Here is a 27,590-nt window from a genome sequence, read left to right on the forward strand (position 1 = left end):
AAGAGTGATTTTCTTTTTCGTCCACATATACATTAACAAATGTCAGTTCTGATTACTTCTGCAAGTAGCAGGAGTTTAATTTCGTTAGATTTGTGAAGATTAGCGTTAAAGTGAAGGGTACACTGTATTTTGCAGCTTTGAACAGTGTGAGAGCAGTCAACACTGTTCACTCCCAAAGAAGCTTCCAGCAACACAGAATCATGTAACACAAAAGACTTTAATTTTTCCCATTTAATTCACCTCTCTACAGGTTTACCTCCTCATCCTGTGGTTCAAGGTGAGAACGTGTTGCTATGGTAGCATTGCTGAGATCACTCCACCTCTTTTAGTCTTTCAACGATTTCTTGTTGAATTTTCTTCCCTGTTTCAAGGGCATTTCTCTTAAGAGTGGTATGAGGCAGCAAGGCTCTGAAAACAAACCGCTCTGAGATTGTTTGAACAAAACATTTATTTCATCTTTGGGAGGAGGAGAGGAAGAGGTGGAGGTTAAAGGGAGGAGGACTTGTCTGTCTGGTCTCTTAAGATTTCATGTTTGTTTTAATGAATGTGCATGAATGAAAGGATGTATAGACTAGTCATTTTTAATTCCTTATAAAGAAACAGCTCAGACAACTGAAAATTCTCACTTTCCAAACTATAGTTTGTATATACTGATGTTTCTTCCATTACCCACAGAAGGAAAATCTTGGCACAGCTATTAAACAACAAAAATAACAACAAAACAATAACAAAGGGATCTGCGCAACTTGTGTACTATATTCCTATGTTATGAAGCAATTCACTGGGGGGAAATAAATTATTCATGAATACTGACTTACTGACACGTCTAAATAAGTTGAATAGATCATTTTGGCACTTTGTGTTTTAAACTCTGTCACCGCCATTGATGAGTTATCTCGTTATTTAATCAAAAACGCTTCCCCGCCAAAGACGAGTTATTACGGCAATCAGTGTTTGTACTGTTGTACAGCAGGTGGCGCTATTACACACCACTGGGAAAAAGTACAGAATCCCAGAGCCTAGAACGTATATGTTTTAGATTGTGGAATCTGGGCGGAATCTTTGACATAAAACTTTAATTATCTCAGCTGTTTAATCAAAATGATGCATTTTTGAAGAAACCTACCCACATCTACGGATTGATAAAAAACGAACAAATGAAGATAGAAGAATACGGTTTCTTTTGTTTAAAAGCTGAGACTTTGTTCTGTCAATTGATATATATGTTTGTCCATATATTCTTTACAGAAAATGTACTGTGAGTCATTAAATTTGGGTGAAAATGTTAAAAAACGCTGGCGTAGGCTGGCAACTTTTTTTTAAAGAGGCTGGCGGCGAATGAGTTAAAAGCCATAATAAGAGCCATGATTCTGTGTCATAAGCTATATGACACTGAAAATGTCATCTGGTTTTTAAATGACATGTGGATAAGTAAGGAATGACATAAGTTTCATTTTCATGTGAACCGTTTCTTTAGATACATCATGATGTCAATGTTAGTGAGATGGACAGGTCTGTGGACTCATTTTGAGTGTTTGAAATGCTCTGACATTTGGCATTTAGCTTGTTTTGCTTTTAAAATTTATATTTTTTCCTGAATCGTTTCTGGGCCCTGCTCTTCTTGATTCACTGTCTTTAGCACTCTGTCTGTAGTTGCAATGTGTTTGGCTCTGAAGTTTAATCTGCTTTAATTGAGCTTGGCTACAGCTGATATCTGGCAAAAGAGAACATGGACTCTATTCTGGACCAGAGCTGATCGACTCTGAGCTGGGTCTATGTTGGCGTTTAATACATTGTGGGTAAGTGTGGACTGTTTGGAGGTCAGCTGAGTGGGCAGTAGCGTGTAGACTCCCACCAGGCCAGAGATTAATGGTGCTCGTTTTCTCTCCAGAGGAGATTAATTAGGAAACCTCAAACTGTTTGGCTCGACTGACATGTGACTTCCTGCTTGATGTTCTTTAAATCATTAGTTTGATGTTTTTATGTGTGGTGATATTTTGGATGCTGTTCGTGATGTTTATGAAGTGTACTGTATGGCAGCGTTGCCGGATTGAAAATTGGACAAGCAATGGACTTCCTAACACAAGTTAGAGGTTCATCAACCAATGAACGTATTAAAATAAGTTAACTTTGAATTCAGACTGAGATACCGACTGGTTAGATTATGATGTCTAATATATCTACTGACAGATCATGACATACAAAAATGTATTATGATCTTCAGACTGACCTCCGCTTCCCTGGAAGGAAAATGCTTTTTCACTTCTCTAAATGATTTGATGATAAAGCAATTCTTGGGATTTACTAGCGATAACTTGCAATAAAGCTGTTTAAGCGTGAATTAATCTCTTCTTAAATTCTAAAATGATTAATATTTGAATATTTGTAATTGTCTGAATTCTTAAGTAACCTATACTGTACATTTCTCAGATGCTTTAGTTTTTAGTACTTACAATTCACCAAATGATCTTGTAATGAATTGACTGCTTCATGGTGGTCAAATTTCTGATTAGTTGTTTGCTATTCATTTACTTCTAATGGAAATGTGCTACCGACACACGCTATGTATTTAGGAGCAATTTCTGCTGGACACTGTCTGATATTTTTTCAATTATAATTTTGTGTTTACTTTCATTTTTTTCTCTGTCTATCAAGTTATCTACAGTACAACTGCCTCTCAGAACACTTGAAATTCATTGTAGTGTGCACTGAATTGATTTCATCTAATATGGTCTTATTACACCAGCATAGTCACGAGATCCTGATACCTTTTTAAAGGTTAGGAGCCATATTGGAGTGTGAGTGTGAATCATAGCTTTCACAGCACTTTAAAAGACTAATGACTCATGCATCAGGTGTGCATGTCCAGGAAGCTTGACCTGTGTGATGCTGAGCAGCTGAGATCCCCCCTCCTGCAACCTGCTAACTCAGCCGGGTCCTGGAGATAATGCCTGTTTAGTCGTGACCTTAAGCAGTGGCCAAAGTAGCACATTCGGTCTGTGGTTGGACTGTTAAACTTCAAGACCGCTGGCTGCTGAGTGTGTTAAGTCATGTGCAGATTTGAATTCATGGACTTCACATCCATCCTGTCCCATTATCTTACAGTTGATTATCTCATTCCAGCCATATATATATATATATCACCTAAATTGTAATGTTTGGATATATTCTGTGTAAATATTCAGTATAAATGTAATATTTATTATTATTAGTTATAATAAGAGTTTAATAATTACTTTTGTTTTTGATGAAACAATCAAAAAAGTGAATTACAATAAAAGTCATAATACCTTATTTTTTGTATAATAGAAGTCTTGGAAAAGTCAATAAAAATAAACAAATAAAAATCCTAAAATAATTATATAATTATAAAATAATACTATATAATATATAATAAGAAACACGAAACATATAAGAAAAAATAATGTAACGTAATAAAATATATAATTTAAAGAGTTTGGTGATAGATACAGTTGCAGCCATTTCAATGAAAAAGCAAAATGATATCCAGCCGGATATCACCTAAATTGTACTCTTTGTTTTAAAAATATTTAATGTAATTATTTCAAAGTTTAATAATGCCTTATTCACTCTAAATAATATTATAATGATAAAACTAATACTATATAATATGTCATATTAATAAATGTAAATTATAATAAATATTATAAATAAATATGACGTAATATAACATAATATAATGAATCATTTTAATGATCAAGAGAATTGATATCCAGCCCGGTATATCGTCCAAAACTTGATATTAAGCAATTCTGAAGTTCAGAGTTTAATTGTCACATGTTGTTTTTAATAAAACAATGAAAGTTAATAAGAATAAAAATCAGAAAAAACCTTATCCATTATATTACAGAAAGCTGGGGAAAGTAAATAAAAACAAATAAATTTACAGAAGTCATAAAATAATACAATATAATATTTCTTAATACTAATAAAAATATACAATGTAATGTAATTCAATGCTGTGTTAAACAATTATGTGACAGATACAGGAACATTCACAATTAAACAATCAAAGTTAATTTGAATCAAAATCATAATGCCTTATATGTTGTAAAAAAGAAGACAAGGAGAAATAAATCAAAACGGGAGTTTTAAACTCAACACAAACTACAAATCGTCAGCATATTCGTACATCCACCAAAGTTCTGTGAAGGTTCTAACATGCCACAGAGACGCTGAGATGAGAACTCTGAATTCCCACAGCTGACTGTGTAATATTCCAGCTAACCGGTAAAGGCTGGGGTTTGTGACAGTGTCACACTCACACACAGAGACACACTCACACACGATTTCATGTTATTAAAGGTGTCACCACGCTCTCCCAGAATTAGGTTGTCAATCATCTCTGCCGTCGTCCATAGAGACAAAGAGATAGAGACGAGTCCGTTCTCTCCGCTCCATCCGCTCTGCCTTTGTCTTCACACCACTCAACGTCAGTCTCAATCTATCTGCCACTTTTACATTATTCTCTTTAAATAGAATTGAGACGGCGTGCGCCAACCCCACCCCGATCGTCTTTCGCCTCCTCGCAGCCTCCTTCCCTTTTTTCCTCTTTTTTTCCCTTTCCTCCAACCTGCCAAAATATCACAATGCATTTTTATCCTTTTTTGTTTTACTTGCTGTGTCATTGATCAATCCGGCCAAATTCCAGGCCTCCATCACCGCAACAGAGTGTGATAGTGGAGCTTTGCCGCGGCCCACTGGAGCTGATCTGTTCCATCTCGGCCTCTTGGGCAAAATGTCCCTCCAGTAGAGAGAGGCTAAACCAACATATGTCAGGCGCCCTGTCATCCCCGGTCGGGCGAGGGGGTGGAGGGGGGTTTGACGAGCTGCTTGGTCACGGCTGAGTGGTATCCGATGGAGCCGTGGGACAGAAACGGGGTAAATGGTGGTTGTAGTTAGAGAATGAGAGGGTAGGGGAGTCACTGTGTTCGGTGGATGTTCTGCACAGGGATATGCTCTCTGACATTAGTGACATTACTACGTCGATTAAGCACAACCTGGCGGGCTGCCGGGGCACAGAAAAGACAAACATGTTTGTGCGACCTTGAACAATGATCCGTTGGGCGACTGCATGTTTTTTCACTTTACCCAATAATTAAAATGGTTACATTTAATATTAAGCTACACAAATTCATAATTAAGTTATGTATAAAGCACATACTAATGCCTTATTCTGCATTTCCTCTGCTTAGTCTGCATACAACTCTTAATCCTATCTAATACCTAAACCCAAAAATTACCCTATAAGCAAAATTAAGAGTTTATTAAAGCAAAAGCCATTGTTGATAATTAGTTAATAGTGAGAATTGGTCCCTATACTGAAGTGTGACCATTAAAATTTGTGTATTTACCCTCATGTTGTGCAAAATGTTCTTGTGGTTCTTTTCCATACACTGAAATTGTAACAAGTTGTTTTGCCCGTGCTGTCATCTGCTGGTGTTTATGTTGACATTTCAATGACTAATGGTGATGTTAGATGATATTTCTCTTCTTGAGCTTCGGTGATGAATAAAGCGCATTGTAGTTTGATTGTAAATTACTATGTTTGTTTAATGTCCCATCTGGGTTTCATTAATAAATGCATTATTTGTAAAGATAAAGATGTGTTACTGATAAGCGGTTGCTTTGCTGGATACAGAGTGTGCCTGTGTGAGGGAGATGCTGAGCTGAATTAGTTATGACATACATAGATGCGCATACTTTTACTTTGACAGCTCTGTTTTCTCATAAATCATTTCTTACTTTACTAAAAGTATGCGGTCATCATACTCTCAGTCCGCAGTGTTTTAGGAACTTTTTGACAAAATATATGTAATATTAACAATGTTCTGGCTTTTATCAAAGATAAAGGGGTCAGGTGTAATTTTTTTGTGTTGAGTAGATGCTTCGGCATTCTTTAAACCCCCGTACTGAGAAGCAGCCTGTCCTCTTACAATACAGCGCAAAGCAAATAATTCAGAGCAAGATTAGAATTGAATTTCAATTTGCCGAGAAAACTCTCCAGTCTCCGTTGTGTCAATACAGGGCAGGTTTCTGTTCTCTCTGTGAAATAGACATTCTGCCAGCCTCCCTTGTCTGGGCTGCGGAGCACAACAAAACCGCACATCCCCACCTCCTCATTGCTTCGTTTTATTGGTTTGTGCAGATGTTTTTCTGTTAATGGATTCATTCATGTTCTTCATTGTGGGGATCATGTGCTGCTTTATGGTGTTTGGGATTTTGACCTGTGTCTGATCCTATTTGTTATGACATTACAGAATGTTCATAACATCACTATTTTGTGTGTGGTCATATTTGAGAGGAAAAATATCTAAACTTGGATGAGGTGATGCATTGGGTAGGTTTATTCAGCAAGATTATTTTGCTAGTTCTTAATGTTAAGAAAAAAATATTAAACAGTAAATATTAAAATAATAATTATTCTGTACTCATTAAAATGACATTTGTATTAAGTAATAAGACCAAGGCTAGTTTTTAGACTATAGGGGATGTTGACACATATGGTACATCTCAGTACCTCAATAGTCACGTCACAAATTAGTTTTCCTGTTATAAATTTATTGATTTTTATATTTTTACATTTTTTCCGTTACATTATTGTTTAACCACAAACATTTTGACTAAATTAAGCTTTTTTATGCAAGAATGGTGAAGACAATTATGTGCCTATGGCAAAATTATGTGAAAAATGACAAATGTGAGAAAGCTAGCCCTGCCCTCCCTTCTGTTGTAAGAATTCTATGTATTATAATATTATTCTTTAATACTAATAGTATTTTTAAAGTCAGCAATAATATGTAAATATGCTTAAAAAAAACGGTCTCACCAGATAACAAGCAACATGTTGCTTTCTATTTCTCTTCTTTCTCATTAACATCACCTGTGACGCTCTCTCCCTTTCTCCCTCACGCTCTGTCTCTCTCTGTCTAAGTAAAAAAAATGTGTTCTGATGGATTAGGGGCATTTTCCTCTTTATTTTGCAGTATGTTGTGACCCTGACCGTGTGACAGGCCTCCTATATCTTGAGTCCTAGGGGGATTTTTCCTCTACACGGCTCACTGCTCTCAGATGAAGATATATCACAGGTGACCCATTAACTGATGGCCGCTTTGTACAAATGCAAGTGTAACTCCTTAATGCTTCACCACTGTCACCGCTGAATGAGGTGCGCGTGTGTGTGAGCTGTTTCGTGACTTCTGTAATGTATATCTGCAGGCTGCAATGTGCTGGAAGCTTCGGCTTTTAGATATACTATACAAATATTTTCAAAATATGTCATCTAACCTAAATCAATGGCTTTTGACAGGTATTTAACATGACTGACAATTATATCAATGTCTATAAATGTAAATTATAACTAGGATGCTGAAGATTGTGGGGTAGAGGCATCACTTGTACAGGCGAACCTTATCTACTGCCCCCAGTGGAGTAATTGATAACCCGGCCTGGTCCACACTGATATTTTGGAGATATGAGGTGTAATTAGTGCCTGGCACTATTCTTCAAGTGGGTTCTGTACTTAACTGGTCAAAACATCCCACTCTTGAAGGCTGGCACAGAAAGAACTTAGAGGTGATTTGGGGCAGGCCACGTTTTTTGTCTTATTTGTGGAGTAAGAGGAGATAAGTTAAAGGAGGTGAGGGATGCAATTAGAGGTCATTGGCGTTTAGGGGAGGTGGGTTGTGATTTCATGTATTTAAAGACTGACGTGAGGCGAGTGTTAAAAAGGCCAGATGGTCTCTCGGCTGGAAATCTGTGTGCTTCCGGTGGACAGCGGGGACGTGAAAGACAAAAAATCTTAATCTGTGACAAATTGAGGGGGAGTTCACTAAAAGTGATGTACTATACAATATATGCACAGCCATCTTGTTGTCACGCAGTGGTTCGTGAATTTACAGAAGCATTCACTTTTTTAGACTGAAGGACATGCAGAGTCAGATGCACTTGTTGACGCTAGCTTAAACACGTTTAACCCCTCCTCTTTAATAGCATACAGTTCTTAGTTGTGTTTGTTAGCTTAGTCTCAGATATTTATCCTGAAATTGCTTAGGAAGAAATAGAAAATATGAAAATGCACAACTGCATCTGGATTTGGTTCAATTTGATGATAAATGTTCATTTGAAATGTTCTGTGAAACTGTTTGGATCTCTTTTTGTGAGATGTAGAGAAATTTGTGAGATTTTGTGTTTTTTTTAAACGCGGGGGAATTACAGAACAATTTGCTTTCCATTTAAGGTAAAACTAGATTTTAGATATATGTGATATTTTTTATGGAAACTTGTAGACAAATTATTCTAAATTATGAGGTTGCAAAACTCCTAATTCTTATTTGTCGTAGTCGGAAGCTAGATGGGGCTAAAATGTATTTTTTTTTGCAAGATTTTAGCTGTCAATTAAAATTAGTTGTTGTTTCATTGTTTATTTGTCTTCCTGACATTGTAAAGCTTTTGAATTCGTATACCGCACACCATAATGGCAAAACAGTTTTGTGAATTGTCGCAGAAGTTTGTGATCTTACAAAGTACCTACAATATCAGCTGTGGGTAACGTCGTTTCTTTGTGCTCATCTCCCCACACACATTAACTGACTACACACACACACACTCAAGCGAAACCTCTGTCTTCGTCTTTCACAGCTCTTTGTTCTGTACACATGCTTTTGTCTGCTCTCATTAAAAGTGATCCCTTCACATCATGCCCGACTGTCATATTAGTAAAATATTAATGATGCAGATCTATCTGTGGTTCCCTTGGCAGTTTCTGCCGATCTGCCGCTTCGCCGTTGTCAGAGGCAGGAAACTGTGTTGTTATTGTGCGGTAAGCGTTAGTTTGGCATCAAACATGAAGGAAAGCGTGAAGTAATGGGGTCGAATCAGTAGAGGAGAAGCGAGCCCAGACTCTTAGAAGATTCCAGCAGGTGTAAGGAGAATGTGTGGGTGTTCGCTAGATTTGGGTGGACTTGATAGAAGATATGCTGGCAGGCATTTAAAAAAAGAGGTGTGTTTGGAAAGTGTGGGTTAGCTTTTTTAGGGGACGAAAAAGTGGGAAAGAGAGAAACATTTATCGAAAAAGGAAGCGTTTTAAAGTGTGAAATGTGGTGGAAGCAGTGTTTTACGGTTTTGTGGCCATTTTGATCTAGCATTGAATTTAATTTTCTCAAGACCTTGTTTTTATTTTGTTTTGTTTGTGGTTGTTTATAGATTCTTTTTGTGAATTGTGAACATAATATTCCAAGTCTTCTCAGAGGCTATAACACGTGTACAGACCACCTTTCTGGCACTTTTTTCTTGACATTTTCGAGGCTGATTCGTTTTCATAATGAAGACTACGGGTTCAAAATTCATCTTTTGTGTTTCACAGAAGACAAAAAAGTCAGATTGGCTGGAATGAGAGGAGAGGGGGTGGAAATGTTTCATTGTGTTTTTTAAATTCACATTTACTGCATTCTTCACGTCACATTCATAATAACACGACTCGCCTTTCAAAAGCATTTTTCATATTTTAAGCTATTGGAGGGAAGACACGTTCTGACATCTGACAGAAATGTCAATGGAAAGTTTATATGAAAGGTTTTCTGTTTATGTCCTTGGAGTGCCCACAATACTGTATAGTCAGGCCTTTTTTTCCACCCAAGCCAGTAGAATAGCGTACTCCTACACACAACCCTCCCTCAAAGATCACACAAATACCAAAGCACATGTCTCATGCACTAGACATGAAAAGAGCTCTGACCTTGTCCTAAGTTTTCTCAGTACATTCAGGGAAAGATTTAATCAAGCTCAAACTGCGTCTGCGTAGCGTGTAATAATGAACAGTACGCTGTTGTGAAATATTCATATTTAGGTGTTGGATATTTTAAAATCCTCTGTGTATCTGACTTTTTATTAAAGAAGACAGAGGCTTGAATATTTTTCCATGTGTCATTCAGCGCTACAGACACAGGTGTCTGTGTGCGTGAGGTCTAAGTTATTGCATTATTGCACAGTCTTGGCGACACACCCAGGGAATAGAATGATCAAAGAAAACAAGGTCTTTCTTTATGGCTCACTCTGTCTTTATTGTGTTTATTGTTTGTGCTCCAGTGGGGCTGAAACGTTTCAGCTGTGTCAATTAAAACTCCCTGTCACCCCAACACAGATAAAATACTGCCACCTCTGAAGGCCATGCATTGCATCCACTTGCACAAAGGTGTTTGTAAAGTGGATTTCAGCTATGACAGATTTTCACAAATAGTCAGATATAGACTGTACGCCAAATGTAGTTTAATTTCTAGATCTCTCAGATATCATGTTATAGCCATTTAAATGACTTTTATTCACATGTACAATCTACATACTTCCATACTTAAGTAACCTGCAATACAGCCCCAGAAGAGAGAGTCATTTCAGTCAGATGTTGACTAAGGTGTATTTCTTCTCAAGATTACTCATTTCCAGTAATTACAGTATAACAGAAAAAATAATTTAGGTAGCATGTAAAATCATTTGGGTTTGAAAGAATTTCTTAAGATATGTTTGAGTTCACATTGAAATTTCATACTTGAAGGCTTTGATATCTTTGAAAATCTGAGCACAGAGACTATAAGTTACACTTGTGAGAGGAAGAAAGGCTTACGCAAAGTTCCCATTTGCTCTTCATTTATTTGAAAGGAGAAACAATTGAGGTGTTTTCCAAAGTATGCTTTATATACTTACATTGGACTTAAAAGCGTGCAGCCTAAAGCATCCGTACTATTTCAAAACAAAGTACCAAAACTAGTGCAAGTTACAAGTCTTACAGAATTTTTTAAGGATAAAAGCATGAAGTCCTTAAAGGAATGTAGATGATAAAATATAAAAATGATAGCAAGGAGTAGGAGAAGCCATTTTATGCTGACAGCTACAACAATAATATGGTCTTGAAACAATCACATATTTCGACTGTATATTTAATTTTCTTTTATGGCCCATTTTATGTGTTTTGAGTTATGAATTGTATGCGGATTGTATTGTCTTTTTAAGTCTCTATATTTTTTGAAATGGCGTTTAGCAAATTCAGATGCAGAATGACAAGTATCTATTGTATACCTATTTTATAGCAGCATATGTGAAGGAACATGTGCATGAAAATGTGATTGATGGGATGTTATGAAGTGCATGAGTTCCTCAACCAAGCAAAGAGAGATAAACAGGTGCAGCATAAGAGCACAGGAAGTGGGCTATACCCGCACACACGCCAAGGTCTCGGCTGTAAATTAAAGCCATTTATTAAAGACAATGATAGCCACTGGAAAGAGCATATTGAGAAGAAAGATGAGGTTTGGCGCAGTGGGAAAAAGGGTTGGAGGGGTGGGGGTTTTTGTGCCAATATATCACCCTCTTTGTGAAGTTGGTGTCAATTCATCACCCTTATTGGCTGGAAAAATAGAAGTTGTGAGTATACAGTAAAGGGACAGAAAAAGATGAAAGAAGTGAGCGATGAGAAAAATGTCAGCCACAAATCACTTGCTTATTCTCTGTTGACTGTTGATCCTAAATATTGAACAAAATGTCCAATTCATTGAAAACAATACATTAGACTTTCAGTAGGAGTAGTTTATTAACAAATAAATGTCATCATTTTTTACTCTCATGTCATTTCAACCCCATATGATTCTCTTTCTTTTGTGAGACCATGATATTTTGTTGTTAATATGTTTATATTGCTCTTTTACCATACAACAAACACATAGTCCCCAGAAGCTGTCACTCAAAGACAAACTCTTTGAAATCCACTTGTTAAGAAAAAAAATGAAGATTACCAATCCTTCCTTTTACGTCCTGTGAACGTGAGTAGTAAATACACAATTAAAAAAGTGTGCTTCAATAGGTTCTTAGATGCCATAGAAGAATCTTTCGGTTCCATAAATAACCTTTAACATCCGAAGAAACTTTCTGTTTAAAGAAAGGTTCTTTGTGGCAAAAAAAGGTTCTTCAGATTATAAGAAGTAAGAAAGAGATATTTCTTTATAGAACCTAAATGGTTCTTTGTGGAACCCCCCAAAAAATTCTACGGCATCACTGTGTAGAACCTTTTAACCACCTTTGAATACCTGTCCAAGCCCAACATTCCTAGAAATAAATATAAGTAAGCCAAGCCATTTATAGGTTTATTTTCTTGAAACGTGTTAAAGGGGTGCTGCAATGATGTGTGATGCACTCTGACTTCTTTACAATGTTAAACATGCTGTCTTCTCGTGCTTATCATGGTCAACTTGTTAAAAAACAAGTTGGACGTATAACATAGTATTTCTGTGCTCGATACACTGCCCCAGCGAGGTTTCTGATAGTTTTTTTCGAACATATTAAACTGTTTTGTAACAATCTTCTTAGTCCCTTATTGGATGGTGGAGAAGGAGCATGCGCAGACGTCACTTGCACTTGCGTCAGGAGAGAGAGAGAGCATGTGTTCGCAAAGTTCTGGTGTTTGTTTGTTCACTGCATTTGGCTGATGAATGTTATGTAAACGGTGGCTATAACGCTGGATTTGGAGATCATTTGAAACTGATATATGGAGTCGTCCCAGCGTTAAAAGATGCCAGACACGAACCGCATGCCGTGAGTGAAACTGATGTCTGTTGTTTGTTTACAATGTGCTTTAGTTCAGCCTACCCCTCCCCCCCACACGCGCCATATGATTCAGAAGTAATCTTACAGCTGTATCTATCTTTTATAAATGTGATCAAACTAAGTTGTCTTCGAAGATACGACATATGCAATACTACTCTATAGATACTCAAGATTAATATGAGATAGGCAGAAACCCTGTAGGTTAGGGTCACTCAACAGTTCTCTGTTTGTTTTTACCAGCCCAACCTAGTAAAATGGAGTGAGTTTGTCTCAGTTATTCCAAAAAAAACGACTTTCAAGTCATCAATTTTAGAAAAATTTAAACCAATTGACTCTCAAAGTGGACCATTCATGTGAGTGCAATGATTCTGTAGGTAACAAGTTTTCCGGCCCTGATTCAGTCCTTGACAAATGTGTCATGTCTAATGTTAGACACACTCTTCATATCTCAGACAAACTCCATCTCTCTCCCAGCCCCCCCACTCACTGAAACAGGTGTGCTGGACTGTGGTACTGGATCTATCACGTTCACCATGACAGATCTCTCCCCGGTGTCTTCTTCTCCCCACCAGCTCAAGATAGCTAACTTCATAATGTAGCTTTAATAAACAGGCAGTCTGTTGTTCACGAACGACGCCATTTGCTATTAGGAAAATGAACGGGTGATTTACGTATGCAGCCCATCTCATACCAACACAATTAATGTTATTTTGACTCTCATCCTCATGATGTTAAGAAAGGCACAGTTAAAACTGGCAGATGCCATATGGCCCGGAGAATGCTTTTATTAATGTAAATCACTTTTCATTGGGGTGTACTAATATTTATGTATTTTATACAGACACACACACACACAGAAATGCATATTAGAATTTCATTTCAAACAGCTAGAGTGCTTCATTTTGGTTAGTCAAATATATAAACAAAATCACACACCTTCACATCTCAATCTTATCTTGAGATTGGAATGCAGTGGCCTTTGTAGGGTGTTCAAATAGATATTGCTGCTGGGTGAGACATAAACATATCATTTCGCTGTTTGTTTTATGTACTTCTGGGTGTTACCCTGCCCGAGGATATTATCAGCTACAAACAGCTGCCATTCACTGCACATGTGCGCAAGAACACGACTGCTTCAGGCATTTATATTGCGCTCTGACTCGCTCTATTCCACTTTCATTTATCTTCTCGTAGGCTACCCCCTCCCCATCCTTCAAAATGTGGTACAGTTGTTATCGCGAGCCGAGATGTTTGGCAAGGGCTTTATTTCATTTCTTGAGCTTGACTGAACCCGCAACATGGGGAATAGCAAATCTCAGTACCCATCAAGGAAGGACGCAGCTTCAGAATATGGTTATGAAGGAGAAGCGTGCCTGAAAGAAAGAGAAGGGGTTGCGAGAAACACCCACTGCTTATTTAGCGAGTGCTTCTGTTCAGCGTCCAGACTGTTGACGTACACTTGAGTGGAATACAAATGAATCCCAACCACTCTGTTCATTCTGACCTCTACTCATATTTGGGTGAGGAAGATCACGTAGCATGTCATCCGCTACAGCCTCAGGTTAATTAGCACAGTGGATGCAGGAAATCGACTAAGACTCATTCACTTTCTAAACATCTAAGGGGATCTGCGCTTCCAGATGCACTTGACCCCTGTAATTCAAATTCTTGGTCATGCAAGAATATTTAAAGCACAAACATCAAAATCCAAGCTTTTCCCTGGCAGGATGTTACGTGTCACTCGGAAAACAGATGTTGATGTGCCGAAGCTGAACATCATATCTAGTACACAGCTGTGTGTGCACAGGTGCATCATACATCAAACGTGGATATCAAGGTGAGCTCTGAAGCCAACCCCTCCACTTACTGACACTGGCTCTCTAAAAACCCTCCCTTCATGTAGACAGCCCATGATCAGAGGGACAGAAAGCTAAGAGGGTGAACCCTTACCTTCCCTCCACCAATAAAATAGTAGTTTGTACCTCGAACCTTTGCTGTTTTTTCCATTTTAAACATTTCAGAAGCCATACGAACTACATAAAACTTGTAAATCAAGTGTTTTTTTTAATGATATGTTCATGCTCCGGCATGAATGATTGCTTTTTCAAAAAGCACTTGATATAAAAAATATACATTGGAGGTATAATGAGCAATAGTGATACTTAGTAAGTGTTCATTTATGGAAATTAACAATTATAAATGGCAATTATAATGAGCAAGAAAGTGTGTAAAGCAGAAGGAATGGAGTGGGGGGTGTTTCAGTGAAGTGCTACAACACTTTAAGTCATTTTAGATTTCCTCTGTTTATTTTGGGCACTCATACACACATAAGAGTAGTCGTGATGGGCACACAAAGAAAGACAGGGGCACCCCTGCAGATAGAAGTGGGCGTTACATCCGCATGAGTCATCGGAGATAAAATTACCGAAATCACTTATGTTCACACATCATCGTTGTTTTCATCATTTCAGGATTCCAAAGGAAATAATAACTGTACGAACTTTTTAATAATCAAACTGTTTTGAGTACTTGTTTTAACCTTTTCTGTTGCTAGTTTGTTTTCAGCTAATGATTACGTGTCTGACTCAAGGAGCTATGAGCAATACTGTTTATTCCACACAGCACATTCAACACCGGATGCTGCTACTTTTTCACTCAGATCTAGAAACATTATGTTTCAATTTACCGTAAGTGCCATGATACTAACTGCTCTGTAAGTATTTCACCTATAGGGAACCTTGAGCATTTATCACTGTTACATTTACTATTATACTTTGTAGCTTTTGTTCGATTTTAAAAGACCATTTGTCTACAAATATGCTTTTTGTACTCATAATGGCATACAGGATCCACCATCAGATATCTGATCTCTTGATACAACTGGGCATCTAGGGTATGTGATCTAGCATTAGAATAAATGTCATTAGTTGATTGTACCACAGACTTTGGTACATTTATTGGATTCAGAACATTACAGCTTCACTTAAAAGGCATTTCATCTGTGCGATTCCGTGACATTTCTTATCTGGAGTCACATGATTACAGGTTTCAAGCAGAGCAGATATATTTACTGTAATAGTTCCTGTAATAACGGCTCAGTGATAAATACCCTTAAAAAATTATCTGACAGTGTTACAAAAAAAGGCTAAAACAATGTGATCTATACAAAATAGATTTTTGCTATGTTTTACTGAACAATAAGCAATGTTTTCCTGCTTTGGCCTCTTTTTGAGCTGTTTTCATTAGTGAAGCAAAAATAAACAAAAAGTTGCTAGTCGTATTGTGTTGAATGCATTAATTTATTACTTCTTGATTAGAGATCAGTTGTGTAAAAGTAATATTGCTTTATTATCTATAGCTTAGACAGAAATGTTCACAGACAAAAATAATTCTGACTTTTACGGCTTAAATTTACATTTACACTTATATGCTTTTATCCAAAGTGCTGGTGCCATGCTTTACCAGTTGAGCCACGGAGTTAACTACTTGCACAACCTCTTCCGCGTTCTTCTAGACACGGCACAGTAATTTCCGGCAACAGTGTTAAGCCTATGGACATGCAGAGATCATGATTGATCATTCATGTTTTTTGAACAGTCACTTTATTAAAAACAATAAATCGTGTTTGGGACCTTAACTTGCTTTAATGTGGCTTTTTGTAACGGATTTAAAATTAGCTTAAGTTCACCTCTTAATATATTCCATAAACGTACACTCAACTCCCAAATAATAAAGGCATTTTATGCACCCTGCAGAAGTCCATCGCTGTCCTAGATGCGTTAGTCTCATTCATAGATGATATTTTATACGTATTTAACGACAAAAACATGCAATTACATACAACAATCGTTCAATCTTCTATTTGGATTTTAAATGAATTAGACATTCATTCAGACTTGAAAGGAGGCTATGTAGCCTGTTTACTGTCACCCGTTCCATATACGGGACACCTACGTTTGCATCAATATTGTGCATGTAATTTCTAATCAAATCATGACAAACTATATATCATTGGAAAGGTCTAAGACTCTAGATACAGATTTCTTTGGTGTTTTTTTAAATAAAAAGAGTAATTGATTCGTTTTTATAAAGAGTCTGCTTGGATCTTTGTTATCCTTTTGCGACTCGTATTTTTTTAATGTATTTTTAATCAAAGAAAAACATAATCTTTTTATATTATTTTTACAATAAACATAACAACATACCATTATTTTTTTTTAGCAATAATCAACTACTTTTCTTTTTTCAAACGAGACCTACCGTAAGTCTGTATTCCAAAGAATTCATGAGTTACTGCCATTTTAGTTCCAACAATCATTTTCATGTGTAGGCTCAGAAAGGGCTCCGACAGTTAACAGCAATGTGCAGATAGAGCAGATTTAATGTCAAATAAAATAATAATAAATTAACTGCGTGAAGTGAAATTTTGTGGCATTTATGCTCTAACAATATAACTACTTTTTACATAGGCCTATATACTGTCAAAAATGCATTTACGAATGAATATATAGGATTACATTTGTAATAGAAATAGCAACACAACATAGTGATTCAAACATTTAATAAAAACAGGTTGCGTGTCCGTCCGGTCCCAGGTCTCTCATGCATATAACAAGTAGTATTTGAAGTCTGTTGTTGTTTAATTCAAATAGTGCTGGTGTTAGTCTCCTTATATCCCTGTGTGATTTCTGTTCAGTGGTTAGATGGTTACAACTTACATGTGTGTGAGGAGGAACGGTGAAACGCTATCATTCATCAGCCATTGCTTTCTTAGATCGTTTGTGCTGGGCACTTCCTGCGTTACGGACCTGACATTTTGCATTATGGACTTGACATAAAAATGCTCAGAGAATGAATTTGTTACGATTATATTGAATATATATATATATGTTTATATTTTACTGAACCCTTGTTGAGTCTAAACATCATATGAGATGGTGGTCTAGTGTGTTAAACCACTGAACTGGTAAATCAAAGGTTGCTGGTTCGATCCCAGCAGCCACCACCATTGTGTCCTTCAGCAAGACACTTTACTCCATGTTGCTCCAGGGGGATTGTCCCTGTAATAAGTCCACTGTAAGTCGCTTTGGATAAAAGCGTCTTCCAAATGACTAAATTAAATTAAACATCAAAAAATGTCAGTCTATGGAAAAAGTTCTATTTAAAAAAAGGAAAGTAAACATGCGTTATGGATGTGACAAAAAAAGGACGCGTTTTTGGGAGACGATAAACTTTGTAGGATTTCTATAAAATAAAATGTACAGTCTTGAAGCAATAATACCCAATGAATGGAAAATGCCCTGCTGCATTAAGGCTTTGGATATTTTTTTTAAGACGGTGTACCTAGTGATGCTCTGAATATTCTTCTCATGTTGCTGATAATGTACGTACTGAAAAATATTTTTTCAAATAGTTAGGTTTCATAGGCAGCAACAGCCTATTGTAAATACATATAACTGGAACCTAGTGAGCTGTACCGTTTCAAGTCGGAAGTACATCACAAGGCTACGTGCAAGTAGTCCATGCTGTAAATGTTTTATTGTTTAAATATGCACTTTTCTCCAATTGTTACCCATTGATTTCAGCTTAAAGTCTCTCTCATAAATAGTAAAACTGACGCCTGTGATGCCCATTTTGTTCCCTTGCCTGCTTCCCCGGTCATCCAGAGCACTTCTGCTCTCTAGACCTGCTGACACAGGTTATTAATGTGGCTCATTTAGCCTAACCCTGCCTCCTGCGCCCAACACGCACACACTCATGCAGGCATATACAGCATTAAGGGGGCCGTCCAGACGCTCATTAGTGAAGCACACACGCTCCCACACACACAAACACATATACCCATACAACTTCACCAGGTAACTAAACAGAATGTATCTACTGACATGTTTTTTAAAAACACATGGATAAAATGTGTAAAAAAAATCTGATTTTTGTTCCAAAGACAGCAGCCAATCAGAGCATGCCGACTCTACCTTCATCCTCCCCGGTGCTCCGCCCATTCCTGAACCTCTAGGTGCTACTCCAGCTGCTCCATCTGTTCCATCTTGAGCTCCACGCACCTCTTTCAGCACTGTACAGATCGAAATCTGCTGCCATAAGCAAACCTTCTTATTTATTTATCCATTTGTGTGTTTGTTTACTTTCAATAATGGGCACACTGAAAACAGGGCTGAACGTAAGTTACAGTGCACCTATACAATACATACCGTACTCGTTCACACACCACTCTCTCTCCGCAGGTGGCTTTGTTTGTTTACCTCAGTTCTAACCGCAACACTTCAGCGCAGCGAGAGCAAACTCTCGCTCCAGATTGCAGCTCCCCCCGACCCCTCCACCACCACCATCCCGGCAACTGCACCAAGCTAAGCTGAGTCACTCCCCAACGTACCCTCGCCCGAGCACGTGCCTCTCTGGGAGAACGGGAGTGGCTGCAGTAATTAAGGCGTGCGGCGGGGGGCTGAGCTCGGACGGGGTGAAGTGCCGGGTTTGCGGGGATGAGAGAAGGCAACTCCTGTCAGGCAAAGCCACGATGCCATCTGTTGAACCGGCTCACTGTGGGATCGGGGATGCTGGGTCTGATGGAGCTGAACCCGGGACTCATGCAGAGGGCTTCTCACACACAACTAGACACACACAGACCACTGCACTGCACTAGGTTTGTGTTGTTGTGTGCAGGATCACAATGGAAACCAAAGCTGTGGGTCGCAATGGGACAGTAGGGAATCAAGCTAAAGCAATGTTGTTTCCCTATTTATCTTTTTTGTACATAGTGTGTTTTTCCGCATGTATGTTTAATAAGAGTAAATTTGCATAGACATTATTTTAATGGATATATATACCTTCTGGAAAACTAAACTAAGTTTTGATTTTATTTTTATTATTTATAATAAAATATTATTATTTATTATTATGATTAATTTATTAGTTATACTTTAGCAACTAGCAACTTTGTGTTATGCTATGGTCATTTTATTATTTATTTACATGTACATAATCATTTAGCAGACGCTTTTATCAAAAGCAACTTGCAGAGAGTTCAGGGAGCAATAATGCGATTTGTCATACAGGAGCAAAAATACAACAAGTGCTTATACAAAGTTACTAGTTTCAGGAAAAGCTGTTGAGAGTAAGAGAGAGGGTTTCTTTGTTTCTTTTTTATGTTGCTATATAAGATTAATTAGTTTTAGTTTTAGTTTTAGTTTTAGTTTATTATCATAATTTTTGTGCTTAGAACTTATTTCAGTTTATTTCTGAGGCAACATTTAAAACTTTTCTTAGGTTTTGTTAATCTTTTTTTTCCCAATAATCTCTGTAGCTCAGTGGTAAGAGCATGGCGTTATCAACCCCAATGTCATGAGTACGATCCCAGGAATTGCATATACTTAGAAACACATGTATAGTGTTTCCAAATGCATAAATGTAAATGAAACCATAAATCAGCTCCATTTTGCGTACCAGCCATCAGTCCCCATGGGATAAAAATACTAAATAATGCCTTAAATATCACAAACAAAATTAGTAATTAAAAAGTCACCACTATGATAGAAAAAGGAACGTGCATTTGTGTAATCATGTATTTTTAGTACATTTCTGCTATTGGCCATCCCTGTGGTGTCATGTGTGTTGTGTAATGGTAAGCTGCGAGTATACTCTGGTGTCTGTCATCATGCATAAGTGACATTTGTTAACGTCACGCCCTACTTGCGTTGCTCCGCGGAGCTGCAGAGGTGCACATTCCACTGGAGAGAAGCCTGCCTGCTTAACAATGATCGCCGGTAATGAGCGCCACCAACAACATCAGTTCTGCTCACATTTCAGAGCATCATTAAGCTGCGAAGCCACAGGGACAGTTAAATACCGCGTGTTGAACAAAGTCAATAATGATAGTATACTCGAGCATAATTTCATTTTCTAAAATGGTGTATTAATGGATGAACAATACATAATGATGCCCTGGCTTTGAAATACGCATCTAGGATTGACATTAAGATGTACATCTGTATCACTGTTAGGCCAACAAGTGAAGTCTAAAATGACATCTATTGACAGTTTAAAGAAAGTATAGACTTTGTTCTCTCTATTGTTGTCAAAAAAGGTACTTGATGGGGAGTCTTACAAAAGAACTGAATGTTTTCTTTTTGTCTCTCTCTTACCCTCTTGTTTTTTCTCTCTGATGTTTAAAGCCTCACAAGCACAAACACCGAGGTGGCAGGTGTGAGAGGCTGAGTTTGATGTCACATCAGGGGCCGGTCCCTTCCCTATTAGGCTTAGCAGACCACCTGTCTGGCTCTATGAGACGAGCTGTTCTTCAGGCCCCGCGGACTCATTAAGGCCTCGAGAGCAATTACTGCCTTCTCCTGCCGAGAAATCGACTCCATGGCCCACCAAAGCTAAGGCAATTCTATCCTCACCACCTCCCCATCCTGTATTTTACCAATTTATATAAGAAAATACCCACAATGACCCGACTGTATAACCCTTTGCTCTCATGCTATTCGTAGATCTATACCAGTAACATCTCAAATGTACCTGTGATCGTCTGCCGTGTCTCTTTGAGTTTTTAAAGCTGTGTTTGGGAAAGCTGACATACTGTTGATGCTTTTGTGTTTTCTCAAGCATATAATATGTTTACCTGTCATTTCTTGTATCTGGCTCACCTACTACAATTCCCAAAATGTGCAGTAAACACCAAGGCACGAATAGTGTATCCCACGATGCAATGCACTAAATATCTCAAATACTTGGACTCAGAGACGAGATGAGGTCATGTTATTCATGTACTGTTTCTTATCGCAGTATATGTAGTAAAGTATGCAGTGTTGAGTATGAAACACTCTGCATATGCATTGTTAACAGAAACCTTAGTTCTTATAAATCTGGGTTGTATATTGCCAATCAGACTGGTTCCCAGACAGACTGACAAGATGTGTTTGTGTGAACCGTTTTAGCATGTTGTTTTTTTCATCTGTTGGTTTAACCTTTGATTTTAAGCCAAATTTGATGTGCTGAACATTGCAGTTACAGTCTTGGGTTTTCCAATTCTTGAAGCTCCTCCATGAGATCAGAGATATGCCGAGCATCATTACATTTACATTTATTCATTGAGCAGACACTTTTATCCAAAGCCACTTACAGATGGGGTTAACTATGGAAGCGATTGGGACAGCATAAGGACAACAAAAAGCATAAGTCCAATCAAAAAGACCGGTCTCATACAGCCTACCACAGAATACAGAACTATGCTTTTTTTTACGAAGAGTAAAAAATAAATAGAAGTCAGAACTGATCGGTCAGGTGTTGACGGAAGAGATGCGTTTTCAGACGATTCTTAAAGATGGCTAGAATCTGCAGATCTTGTACCAGCGGGCAGAGTATTCCACATAAGTGGAACCGATCCAGAGAAGGTACGTGGGAGAGATTTTTTACCTTTATGGGACGGCACCACAAGGCATCGTTCGTTTGCAGAGCGCAGGGATCTGGCAGGTACATACGTCTGCATTGGCGAGTGAATATAAGGGGGTGCGGAACCAGTGGTGTTCTTGTAGGCCAAGATTAACCTTCAGAAGGATGAAGCACTCATTACCATCACTTAAAAGTTCTTCTCTGTGCTTGTGTCAACCCTAAACTGTTGATAGACACACCAAAGCAGCATAAGGAAATTATATTTAGATGTTAAATATGGGATGGTTCACCCAAAAATTCATATTCGATCATGTACTTATCCAAACCTGTGTGACTTTATCCTTCCTTTATTGAGGAATGATTCAGCATAACTACAGTTAAAACTAAAGACTTTGGAACAGCTGATGCCGCTACGAAAGAATGACAATCTGTGTGCTATCTTGTCCTATATGGGTGATTTGCTGAGAGACTGGAAAGTGCACAAAAGTGAAAATTCACTTAAATCTTTTTTATTCATTCAGTATTCAATTGCAGTCATAGCAGAACTACTAAAAGTCTGACACAGGAGCTCAGTGTGTAGAGAGATCGCTGACATTTATTTTCCATATTCCTCAGCAAACACAGAAGCGAATATGTGAAGAGAGGCAGAGAAAGAGGGAGAGGGCAAAACGATTGGTCAGGTGTGTGTGTGTCTTGTGTTTGGGCATATGCGAAACAGAGGCGGGGTTTCTGTGGAACAACAAATTCTATTTCAAGGGAGCTTCATCAGCACAAAAATGTTTTGTGTTGCAGTCTGTCAGAGGTCATATTATGTAGACACAAACACACACATACAGTTGACTCAACATCTGTTTGGGTTAAGTGGAAGACTAACAGACTGGGTTCCTCGCAGCTTGAAACTCTCCAAAGCCATTTTTTACTGTTATACCTTGTACAAGCAAAAACAAACACAGTTCTATATACTTGCATGACATGTTTTTGCTCTTCACATTTTTAAAGACTTCTCACACTGCTTCTTATCTCATCACGCATGCACCAACAGCAGACACAATTCCTTCTTTTTTTCTTGCTTTCTGTTTCATCCATCATGATCAGTAATCCATCCCCCTTAAAGGGAAAGTTCACCCAAAAGGGATTCTGTCATCATTAACTCACCCTCGAGTTTTTCCAAATCTGTATAAATGTATTTATTCTGATTCAAACAAAGAAATATATTTGGAAGAATGCTTGTAGGCAAACAATTCTTGGCCACCATTGACTAGGAACAATTCTTTTATAAATGTCTTTGATCTGTTAAACACAAAATAAGATATTTTAAAGGATGTAGGAAAGCAAATGTTTGAGGACAGATTTTTTATTGAGTCAACTATCCCTTTAAGGTCAAGAGCTCAACATGAGACGGACTGTTTGATTGGTTTTTTAACAGATGCATGAACTGACTGTTTTCCCTTTGTGTTTAAGTCTTCTCTCACCTGTTTCATAGCATGCCCTCTTCCCCAAGACCACTGGTTCCCATAGAAACGGATACCAGCTGAGCTGTCAGGCCAGGTGTGTTTGAGTGACGGGGTCATACTAAACTGTCCTAGGAGAGGACTGAAGGTAGAATCCTGCTGTCTTTTGATCTCTGTGATTTTCAGCTGATACTCAGTTGTGTGTCATGTACCTTTATTAATGATGCACTGGCTGTGTAACACCTCGCATATGTTCATTTTCATGTTTGACATTGACTCAAGGTTCAAAGCAAACGCTGACCCAGTTGTTTGTTACTGTTTTTCAATAATACAATGTTGCATAGTAGTATACAGTTACTCACTTATATGTATATAAATTACATTATATAAACTATATTATACCAGTCTGTTTGAATAATCGATTCTGATTGGTTGGAAGTTCCACATTAAGACCATTTAATGCACAGTAGTTACAGTCGGTTTGATCAAGGTTTGCAATTTACATTTACATTAAGATTTAGGCATTTGGCAGACAAGCGACTTACATTGCTTTATCCTATACATTTTACATAGGTATTTGCAATCCCCTGGGATCGAACCCACAACATGCTCTTACCACTGAGCTACAGGAAATTAACTGCAGAATTAAACTTTTCACCTGTCTGATCAAATATTACACTAGTAAACACCAATGACAGCTTTAACCATGGTATAAGCGGGATAATCCACGGCAAGCCAAGCATTAAAGGATTCTAACGCACTTCGTGGTAGCAACCACCTTCCACTTCGCATTAGGTGGTTACTGGCCTCCTCAACATGCATAAGATTTAACTTTATTGACATATGCATTTTTATAATGTGAAAATTGCAAATATGGTGTAAATGGCAAAACAAAGCAAATAATTATTATAGAGCTTTTGACATAGTACCATCCAGTTTAAAATGATAAAATGTGTATCTTTAAAATTGCTGTATCTTTATGATGTAAGACCGCACACTTGTAGATCACTTAAAGGAATACAGAACTACGCATTAGGTGGTTACTGGCCTCCTCAACATGCATAAGATTTAACTTTATTGACATATGCATTTTTATAATGTGAAAATTGCAAATATGGTGTAAATGGCAAAACAAAGCAAATAATTATTATAGAGCTTTTGACATAGTACCATCCAGTTTAAAATGATAAAATGTGTATCTTTAAAATTGCTGTATCTTTATGATGTAAGACCGCACACTTGTAGATCACTTAAAGGAATAATACACCCCAAAATGAAAACTCTTTCATTATTTACTCACCCTGATGTGATTTCCAACCTGTACGACTTAACACATATAAAGATATTTTGAAGAACAGTGAAACATTTGACCCCAGTAACATCCCTTTTATGGACACAAGACTACTTAGACATTTCTGAAATTTTCTTCTGTTTTTGTTCCACAGAAAAGAGTCAAACTATACAAGTTTTAAATAAACATGAGGGTGAATCAATGATGACAGTTCATTTTTGGGTGAACTATTCCTTTAAAAGAGTGTTGCATTGGTTATGCTTCACAGAATGACTTGTCTCTTGATGGCTGGAAAGACGCATAGAGACTCGTGTGACTTGCATTAGCAATGACAGAGACTGTCACATTCAGAGCTTGTGACATACACGTTCACCAACTGACTTGAAACAATTTCTGTTGGTGTGTATCTGTGCCCTCAAATAATCAAAGCAAACACAGACCTCATGCATTGTGGAGATGGGGAGGCACACGCCGCTGGTTCTGGGATGAGGAGGGGTTGATTGAGTTTGCTTTAACAGAAGCTAGGACAGGAAGAGTGAAATATGGGTGTGACAATATTACAGAGCAACGGGACACCTGGAGACCAACCAAGTCCCGCAACTAATATTATTTTGTGTGTGTGTGTGTGCGTGTGTGTTCGCGTGCGTGCGTGTCTGTGTGTGCACGTGCAGAAGGAATGGGAGATTACAGAAGCAATATCCCTGCATATGAAATGTGTGTGTGGTTTGCGCAAGCAGACACGTATACACACACAATTAAACAAGCTATAAACTGTGATGCAAGCACTAGTCTAAAAAGACTCAATTGCGGTCTATGCAAGAAATAAAAGAAATAGCGCTGGCTCGTGCGTGATGTTCGTAATGGAGCCCTTCTGAGGAAGGTAATTGTAGCTTTCAGGTCATTTGCAAGAAAGCCTCCAATTAATGGAATCATAACGCTGCATTCTGCCCCGCCTCCACCCTCATATGGCATTTGATCAGGAGCTCCTTTCTGCCCTCATCTCTCCTATACACTCCTCTGTCATTCCTCCCTCTCCGCTGTGAAATAATGATAGTTTTTCAATGTGGAGACGGTATTGCATTAACACATCACTTTGAAGAGCACGTGGTGATGAACAGAAGGGGTTTTTCTACGGAAGAGTTTTGCCTGCGGGAGCGGTTTCTTCATCTCGTGTGGTAGTAATGAGTGTGTGGTGTGTACTGGGGAAAGACTGTGGGCTCTGATTGTTTCGTGTGATTTGTAAAAGTCCACTATTATGGATAAAGCTGGAGTATCTTATCAACTCATAAACATCTGATCGACCCTTCGCATGTGTATGGACGTCACATTTTGGAGTCTAAACCACAGACCGACCAAGGATTTGTTCTCAGACTCTGTGATGATGTTGTTAATATTTAATATTCTCTAGGCAGTGTTGGTTTATATGTATAGTGCATTTCATACACAATAGTGGGTGTGCTTTAAATAGGCAAGATAATGAGAAAGAAAATTAAATCCGTTAAGGGGGTGTCCAGTTAAGGATATAAAAATGAGGAAGAAAAAGAAATAAAAGCTCAATATGGAAAATGATAAAAAGTTCATTTAATGAAGTAAAATAATGCAGTGCACTCAGTAAAGTTTTGCACAGGGTTTAGTTAGAGAATGCACTGGTAAACAGGTATATTTCAGTCTAGACTAATGTGGCTACCGTCAAGACACACCTAACAGCTTTTAGCAGTGGGTGGCGTAATATCTAAATGCTGTCTCACCATGTTTGGAGTAAACCCTTGGTGTTTCTAGGTCTACTTTTAAGATGCTGGTATTGTTTTGTACTTTTGTTTTATTATACCTGTCTACCGTGGGGTGTTGTTTTATGTATGCAAGTAGAGACACTGTATGTGTAAGAATTCTATTATGGTAATGTGTGCAATCAAAAATATCATTTGATTTCAGATGTGTGATATGTTTGTAACCCCTCTCTCTCTTACTCTCTCTCTTTCTTTAGAAGGTGAATGGTGTCGGTCACTGAGGGGCAGTGCTGAAGCTGGTAGCAGAATAAAGGAGGAAATTAAATCAGCAGGACAGACAGGTTTGGGGCAGAAGCACTGAGTGCCAAGTGCAAACTAATTTAATTGTGTGTGTGTGTGGGTTGTTGTCCCCTGATGCCCGGCCCAGGCCAACCACCCCACAACCTTCACAACCCCACAGCCTGCCATTGGGAGACAACAGTCTGCTGCAGGGGGCGGCCTGGAACACATTCTAGTGTCCACTTGGTAGGCAGTCTGCACTTCATTTGTGTGCATACTCTTACCGTTGATGGTTAACCAAAAGTGATGTTTGAAGAAAATTACTTGATTATAGTCAACATGGTTAACGCGGAAAAAAGCTTGAACAAAAATGAAAATTCTGTCATTTACTTACCTTTATCTTATTTAAACACAATACAAAAGGTTCATACAAGTTCTACAGTGTATCCCATGTCTTGAAGCTATATGGCACATGTAAGTCATTAGTGAAAGTTACAAATATGTAAAACCTATCCCCTTCCACCGAAACTCTCAAAACAAATATGGCACCTTTGAAGAATTTGAAGCTTCTTGCGGATGAGTAAATGATGTCAGAATTTTCATCTTTGTGTAAACTTTTCCTTCAAGACAAAAGACAAATTGTTTCCGAGTGCAAGATCACAGAAAGTGAAAAAGATCAATAGGGAAAAATGAAGGCGTTTCTAGATGAATCAGATGAAAGGCAGAGATTCAATCGATAGGGATAGGGAACAGATCAGGTATTATGGAACGTTAGGGCGCGACACCACGGGTTGCCTAAGACGACGAATACTGTTGTTTACAGGG

Source organism: Triplophysa dalaica, chromosome 14 (assembly GCF_015846415.1).
Source record: "Triplophysa dalaica isolate WHDGS20190420 chromosome 14, ASM1584641v1, whole genome shotgun sequence".
Taxonomy (NCBI): domain Eukaryota; kingdom Metazoa; phylum Chordata; class Actinopteri; order Cypriniformes; family Nemacheilidae; genus Triplophysa; species Triplophysa dalaica.